A 7,499-nucleotide genomic window follows, 5' to 3' on the forward strand; every position below is an offset into this window, starting at 1 on the left:
TCTTTTTCTTCTTATCATCATGTGCTGTTTGGGGCCTATTTTTTTAAAGTGCCATCCTGTCTGACACTTCCGTATATGTCCAGTGGTACTGCCATTTAATTCCAGTGATTTGGATGTATAATTCCAGTGATTTTGCCATTTAATTACAGTGATTTGGTCATATAGTTCCAGTGATTTGGATGAATAATTCCAGTGATTTTGCAGTATAATTCCAGTGATTTTTACATTTTATTCCAGTAATTTTGCCATTTAATTCCAGTGATTTGGACGTATAATTCCAGTGATTTGGACGTATAATTCCAGTGTTTTTATGTCATTTAATTCCAGTGATTTAGACGTATAATTCCAGTGATTTAGACGTATAATTCCAGTGATTTTGCAGTATAATTCCAGTGATTTTGCCATTTAATTCCAGTGATTTTGACATATAATTCCAGTGATTTTGCCATTTAATTCCAGTGATTTAGACATATAATTCCAGTGATTTAGACGTATAATTCCAGTGATTTAGACGTATAATTCCAGTGATTTTGCAGTATAATTCCAGTGATTTTGCAGTATAATTCCAGTGATTTGGACGTATAATTCCAGTGATTTTGCAGTATAATTCCAGTGATTTGGACCTATAATTCCAGTGTTTTTATGCCATTTAATTCCAGTGATTTAGACGTATAATTCCAGTGATTTTGCAGTATAATTCCAGTGATTTGGACGTATAATTGCAGTGAATTTGCCATTTAATTACAGTGATTTTGACATATAATTCCAGTGATTTTGCCAATTCCAGTGATTTTGCCATTTAATTCTAGTGATTTAGACGTATAATTCCAGTGATTTAGACGTATAATTCCAGTGATTTTGCAGTATAATTCCAGTGATTTGGACGTATAATTCCAGTGATTTGGACGTATAATTCCAGTGATTTTGCAGTATAATTCCAGTGATTTGGATGTATAATTCCAGTGATTTGTACGTATAATTCCAGTGTTTTAATGCCATTTAATTCCAGTGATTTAGACGTATAATTCCAGTGATTTAGACGTATAATTCCAGTGATTTGGACGTATAATTCCAGTGATCTGAACGTATAATTCCAGTGATTTTGCCATTTAATTCCAGTGATTTAGACGTATAATTCCAGTGATTTTGCAGTATAATTCCAGTGATTTGGACGTATAATTCCAGTGATTTTGCCATTTAATTCCAGTGATTTGGACGTATAATTCCAGTGATTTGGACGTATAATTCCAGTGATTTGGATGTATATTTCCAGTGATTTGGACATATAATTCCAGTGTTTTTATGCCATTTAATTCCAGTGATTTAGATGTATAATTCCAGTGATTTAGACGTATAATTCCAGTGATTTTGCAGTATAATTCCAGTGATTTTGACGTATAATTCCAGTGATTTGGACGTATATTTCCAGTGATTTGGACGTATAATTCCAGTGATTTGGATGTATAATTCCAGTGATTTGGACGTATAATTCCAGTGATCTGAACGTATAATTCCAGTGATATGGACGTATAATTCCAGTGGGAATTGTTTGTGTCGCTTGGCTTAGTTATACAGTTACCTCATTGCACCTCTTCGACATCTTTGCATGAGGTGCTGTTTGGGGCCTAGTTTTTGAAAAGTGCCATCCTGTATGACACTGCCGTATGAGTCTAGGGGTACTGCCGTATGAGTCCACCAATTGCAGAATTTTTTAAAAATGACGGGCGTTCTGGAGATGCTGTCGGTGGACCAAACATTTGCAGCCCACTCTCGACATTCAGCCACTGCGTGACACTACTAGATGGGCCAGGTGGTTGAGTCGCTTAGCTTAGTCATACAGCAACCTCGGTGCACCTTTTTTTCTTCTTTGCATCATGTGCTGTTTGGGGCCTTTTTTTGATATCTGCCCTCCTGTCTGCCACTGCAGTGCCACTCCTAGATGGGCCAATTGTTTGTGTTGCTTGGCTTAGTCATACAGCTACCTCATTGCACCTCTTTTACATCTTTGCATGAGGTGCTGTTTGGGGCCTAGCTTTTGAAAAGTGCCATCCTGTCTGACACTGCAGTGCCACTCCTACATGGGCCAGGTGTTTGTGCCGCACACTTGTGTTTCTTAGCTTGGCCATCCAGCTACCTAATTGCACCTCTTTTTCTTCTTTGCATCATGTGCTGTTTGGGGACTAGTTTTTGAATAGTGCCATCTTGTCGGCAACTGCAGTGCCACTCCTAGATGGGCCAGGTGTTTGTGCGGCACACTTGTGTCGCTTAGCTTAGTCATACAGCCACCTCGGTGCAACTTTTAGGCCTAAAAAACAATATTGTGAGGTGTTCAGAATAGACTGGAAATGAGTGGAAATTAATGTTATTGAGGTTAATAATACCGTAGGACCAAATGTACCCCAAATTCTGTGATTTTAGCTGTTTTTGTTTTCCCCCCAAAAATCATCCAGATCCAAAACCAAAACACGAAAGGGTGGTTTTGGCAAAACCAAGCCAAAACCAAAACACGAAAGTGGAATTAGAACCAAAACACGAAAAGTGCCAGCCGCACATCTCTAGTTACAACATGTCTTTATTATTGCTGCAATGTTTGGCTAAGTGTGTGTTGCTATGGAGCAATGTGCTTTTGGCTGGAATTACAGGCTGCTGGTCCCGCTGTGCTGATGACTCATTGTATTCTGTACACTGATTGCCGGAGCCGTTGCCAAGCGGGCTTTGTTTACCCTAACGATGACGCCCACTGAGCGGAGGCCACCAATGAGTAGCTTGCTTGCTCAGCCCGCCCTCCCACAGCGTAGGTTCTGTTTGTAACAGTGTGGCGCCAGTCCAGGTATTTATTCAGGCTCCAGGCACAGTGTAGGTAGCCCCTGATAAAAACCAGAGTTGATTGGAACAGCTGCCAGGCTACAGCCGGGAGATTGTCTGTAAGAATGGATTTTTGGTGAGGAATAAACATCTGATTACGTTCACCTAACTCTCTCTCTCTCTCTATATATATTTATATATACATAGATAGATATATATAGATATATATCTTTCTATCTGTCTAGCTATATAATCCACCCAGCAGTCCGGCACTCCGCTATCCCCTTGGGGTACCTGCTCTGGTGCTCTCCTAGGGGTGATGTGGCCCCAATACAAACAGAGGGTGCAGGCGGCACTCAGAGACTTGCGCACGTTGTTAAGTGAAAAAAAAATAGGATTTTAATTACCTACCTGTAAATCCTTTTCTCGTAGTCCGTAGAGGATGCTGGGGTCCACATTAGTACCATGGGGTATAGATGGGTTCCTTAGGAGCCAAGGGCACTTTAAGAGTTTAATAGTGTGGGCTGGCTCCTCCCTCCATGCCCCTCCTACCAGACTCAGTCTAGAAACTGTGTCCAAGGAGATGGATATACTTCGAGAGAAGGAAATACACATAGTGGCGTGATTCACACCAGCTCACACATAACAGAAACCAAGCTAACCAGCTTAGTTGAAACAATGCAGCAATGGCTGAACAACGGTACCTAACCAAGTAACAATTCATTACTTAACTAAGAAACAAATGCAGGAAAACTAAGTGCTGGGCGGGCACCCAGCATCCTCTACGGACTATGAGAAAAGGATTTACCGGCAGGTAATTAAAATCCTATTTTCTCTTACGTCCTAGAGGATGCTGGGGTCCACATTAGTACCATGGGGATGTACCAAAGCTCCCAGTATGGGAGGGAGAGCGCGGAGGCTCCTGCAGAACCGATTGACCAAACTTTAGGTCCTCAGAGGCCAAAGTATCGAACTTGTAGAATTTAGCAAACGTGTTCGAACTTGACCAAGTAGCCGCTCGGCAAAGTTTTAAGCTGAGACACCCCGGGCAGCCACCCAGGAAGAACCCACTTTACGAGTAGAGTGGGCCATAATGGATTTTGGACACGGCAAGCCTGCCATAGAATAAGCATGCTGGATAGTACACCTGATCCAGCGAGAAATCGTCTGCTTAGAAGCAGGCCACTCAACCTTGTTGGGATCATAAAAGGACAAACAGAGCATCTGACTTTCTGTGACGAGAAGTTCTCTTCACATAAATCTTCAAAGCCCTTACAACATCCAAGGATTTTGAAGTAATTGAGGCGTCAGTAGCCACTGGCACCACAATAGGTTGGTTGATAAGAAAAGCCGACACAACCTTCAGAAGAAATTGCTGACGCGTCCTGAGCTCAGCTCTATCTTCATGGAAAATCAAGTAGGGGCTCTTGCAGGACAATGCCCCCAAATCCGCCACACATATAGCAGGTGCCAATGCCAACAGTGTGACCGCCTTCCAAGTAAGAAACTTGAATTCAACCTCCAGTAAAGGTTCAAACCAATCTGACTGCAGGAACTGCAGCACCACATTTAGATTCCAAAGTACCGTAGGAGGCACAAAGGGAGGCTGGATGTGCAGAACCCCTTTCAAGAAAGTCTGAACCTCAGGGAGGACAGCCAATTGTTTCTGGAAGAAAATGGATAAGGCCGAAATCTGGACTTTTATGGAGCCCAAACGCAGGCCCACATCCACACCTGCTTGCAGAAAGAGAAACCGCCCTAGTTGAAAGTCCACCGTAGGAAGCTTCTTGGATTCACACCAAGAAACACACCAATCCAAATTTGATGGTAGTGTTTAGACGCTACTCCTTTCCTAGCCTGTATCAGGGTAGGAAAAACTTTGTTCGGAATGCTTTTTTGAGCTAAGATCTGGCGTTCAACATCCATGCCGTCAAACGTAGCTGTGGTAAGTCTTGATAAGCGAATGGCCCCTGTTGCAGAAGTTCCTCTCGAAGAAGAAGAGGCCTCGGATCTTCCAGCAGTAACTCCAGAAGATCTGCGTACCAAGCCCTTCTTGGCCAATCCGGAGCAATGAGGATTGCCTGAACTCTTGTTCTTTTGATTAGTTTGAGAATCCTTGGGATGAGTGGAAGTTACCAGGGCATCCACTGCTACTGCCTGTGGGTCCCTCGATCTGGAACAGTACCTCTGAAGATTCTTGTTGAGGCGGGAGGCCATCATGTCTATTTGAGGTACGCCCCAAAGACCTGTCTCCTCCGTGAACACCTCTGGGTAAAGGCCCCACTCTGTTGGATGGAGATCGTCTCTGCTGAGGAAGTCCACTTCCCAGTTGTCCACTCCCAGAATGAAGATTGCTGACAGTGCCACAGCGTACTTTTCCGCCCAGAGGATGATTCGTGTTACCTCTGACATTGCAGCTCTGCTCTTCGTTCCACCTTGTCGGTTTATGTAGGCCACCGTCGTTACATTGTTCGACTGAACCTGAATGGCCTGATTTTTCAGAAGATGTGCCACTTGTAGAAGACCGATGTACACGGCCCTTAGTTCTAGAATGTTTATTGGAAGGATGGATTCCAGACTTGACCACCTTCCCTGGAAGTTTTCCCCTTGGGTGACTGCTCCCCAACCTCTGAGACTTGCATCCATGATTAGGAGGATCCAATCCTGAATCCCGAACCTACGGCCCTGCAGTAGGTGAGAAGTTTGCAGCCACCAGAGGAGCAAAATTCTGGCTTTCGGCGACAGACGTATCCTCTGGTGCATGTAAAGATGAGATCCCGACCATTTGTCCAGGAGATCCAGTTGGAAGGGTCGTGCATGAAATCTTCCATACTGTAGAGCCTCGTAGGAGGCCACCATTTTCCTCAGAAGGCGAATGCACTGATGAACAGACACCCGGGCTGGCCTCAGGACATCCCGGACCATTGTTTGAGTCACCAACGCTTTCTCATCTGGTAGCAACAACCTCTGAACGTCCGTGTCGAGAATCATCCCCAGGAAGGACAGTCTCCTTGCCGGCTCCAAATGCGACTTTGGAAGATTCAGGATCCATCCATGATCCTGGAAAAGTTGAGTAGAGAGAACAATGCTCTGTAACAATTTCTCCCTGGAAGACGCTATTCTCAGCAGGTCATCCAGATAAGGAATTATGTTCACACCCTGCTTGTGGCATAATTTCTGCCATGACCTTGGTGAACACCTTCGGCGCCGTGGAGAGGCCAAATGATAGTACCTGGAACTGATAGTGACAGTCCAGTAGCACAAATCTTAGATAAGCCTGGTGAGGCGGCCAGATCGGAATGTGAAGGTACGCATCCTTGATATCTATGGATACCAGAAACTCCCCCTCCTCCAGACCTGAGATCACCGCTTTCAGACTCCATTATGAACTTGAACTCCCTCAAATAAGGGTTCAATGAACTTAGGTTCAAGACTGGCCTGACCGAACCATCCGGTTTTGGTACCACAAACAGGTTTGAGTAATAACCCTTGTTCGTTAGGTGAGGTGGAACTGGAACAATGATATTTGACCTTAGCAATTTTTGAATGGCTAGCACTTTCTGTCAGTGAAGCTGGTAAGCCCGATTTAAAACATCTGTGAGACGGGAGTTCTTGGAACTCCAGTCTGTACCCCTGAGTAACAATATCTTGTACCCAGGGGTCCAGGCCTGATGACGCCCTGACATGACTGAAATTCCTTAGTCTTGCTCCCACCTGCCCGATCTCCAGGCTGGGAGGTCCACGGTCATGCCGAGGTTTTTGAGGAAGCAGAATCAGGTTTCTGTTCCTGGGAACCTGTTGGTGCAGGTTTTCTGGATTTCCCCCAACCTCCTCTAAAGAAAGTGGAAGGGGATTTGAACTTTTCAACTTTCGCAGTCCGAAAGGACTGCATAGCACACATAGGATAAGATTTCCTAGTCGGTGGTGTTGCAGAGGGAAGGAAGACTTACCTACAGATTCCGTGGAGATGCATGCATCTAATGCTTCCCCAGAGCCTGACCAGTGAAGGGTAGGTTCTTCACACTTTTCTTGGATTCAGCATCCGCCGACCATTGGCGCAGCCAGAGTCCCCTGCGTGCCGAGACTGCCATGGCAGAAGCCCTCACATTAAGATTTCCCAGGTCCTTCATGGCTTCCACCATGAAACCCGCAGAATCCTGTATGTGACGTAAAAACAATTCAATGTCACTTCTATTCATGGGGGTAAATTTACTAACTAGTGATGTTGCCCATAGCAACCAATCAGATTCTACTTAACATTTATCAAGCTGTTTATAGAAAATAATAGATAGAATCTGATTGGTTGCTATAGGCAACATCACCAGTTCTAAAAAAACTCAAAAACTCCCACCTTAGTTAATTTACCCCATGGAATCTAATTCCTCTAGTAAAGTGCCTGACCACTTTGCTATAGCATTAGAAATCCATGCACAAGCAATAGTGGGTCTTAAAGCTACTCCATTAGCTGTGTATAGTGATTTGAGAGTAGTCTCAATCTTGCGGTCTGCAGGTTCTTTCAAAGCGGTGGACCCAGGGACAGGTAAAACCACCTTCTTAGACAACCTAGATACAGAAGCATCTACCAGCGGTGGGTTTACCCACTTTTTCCTGTCCTCCTCACGGAAAGGAAAAGCAACGAGAACCCTTTTTGGGATCTGGAATTTTTTTCTCTGGGTTTTCCCAGGATTTTTCAA

The sequence above is a fragment of the Pseudophryne corroboree genome, chromosome 10 (assembly GCF_028390025.1).
Source record: "Pseudophryne corroboree isolate aPseCor3 chromosome 10, aPseCor3.hap2, whole genome shotgun sequence".
Lineage (NCBI taxonomy): Eukaryota > Metazoa > Chordata > Amphibia > Anura > Myobatrachidae > Pseudophryne > Pseudophryne corroboree.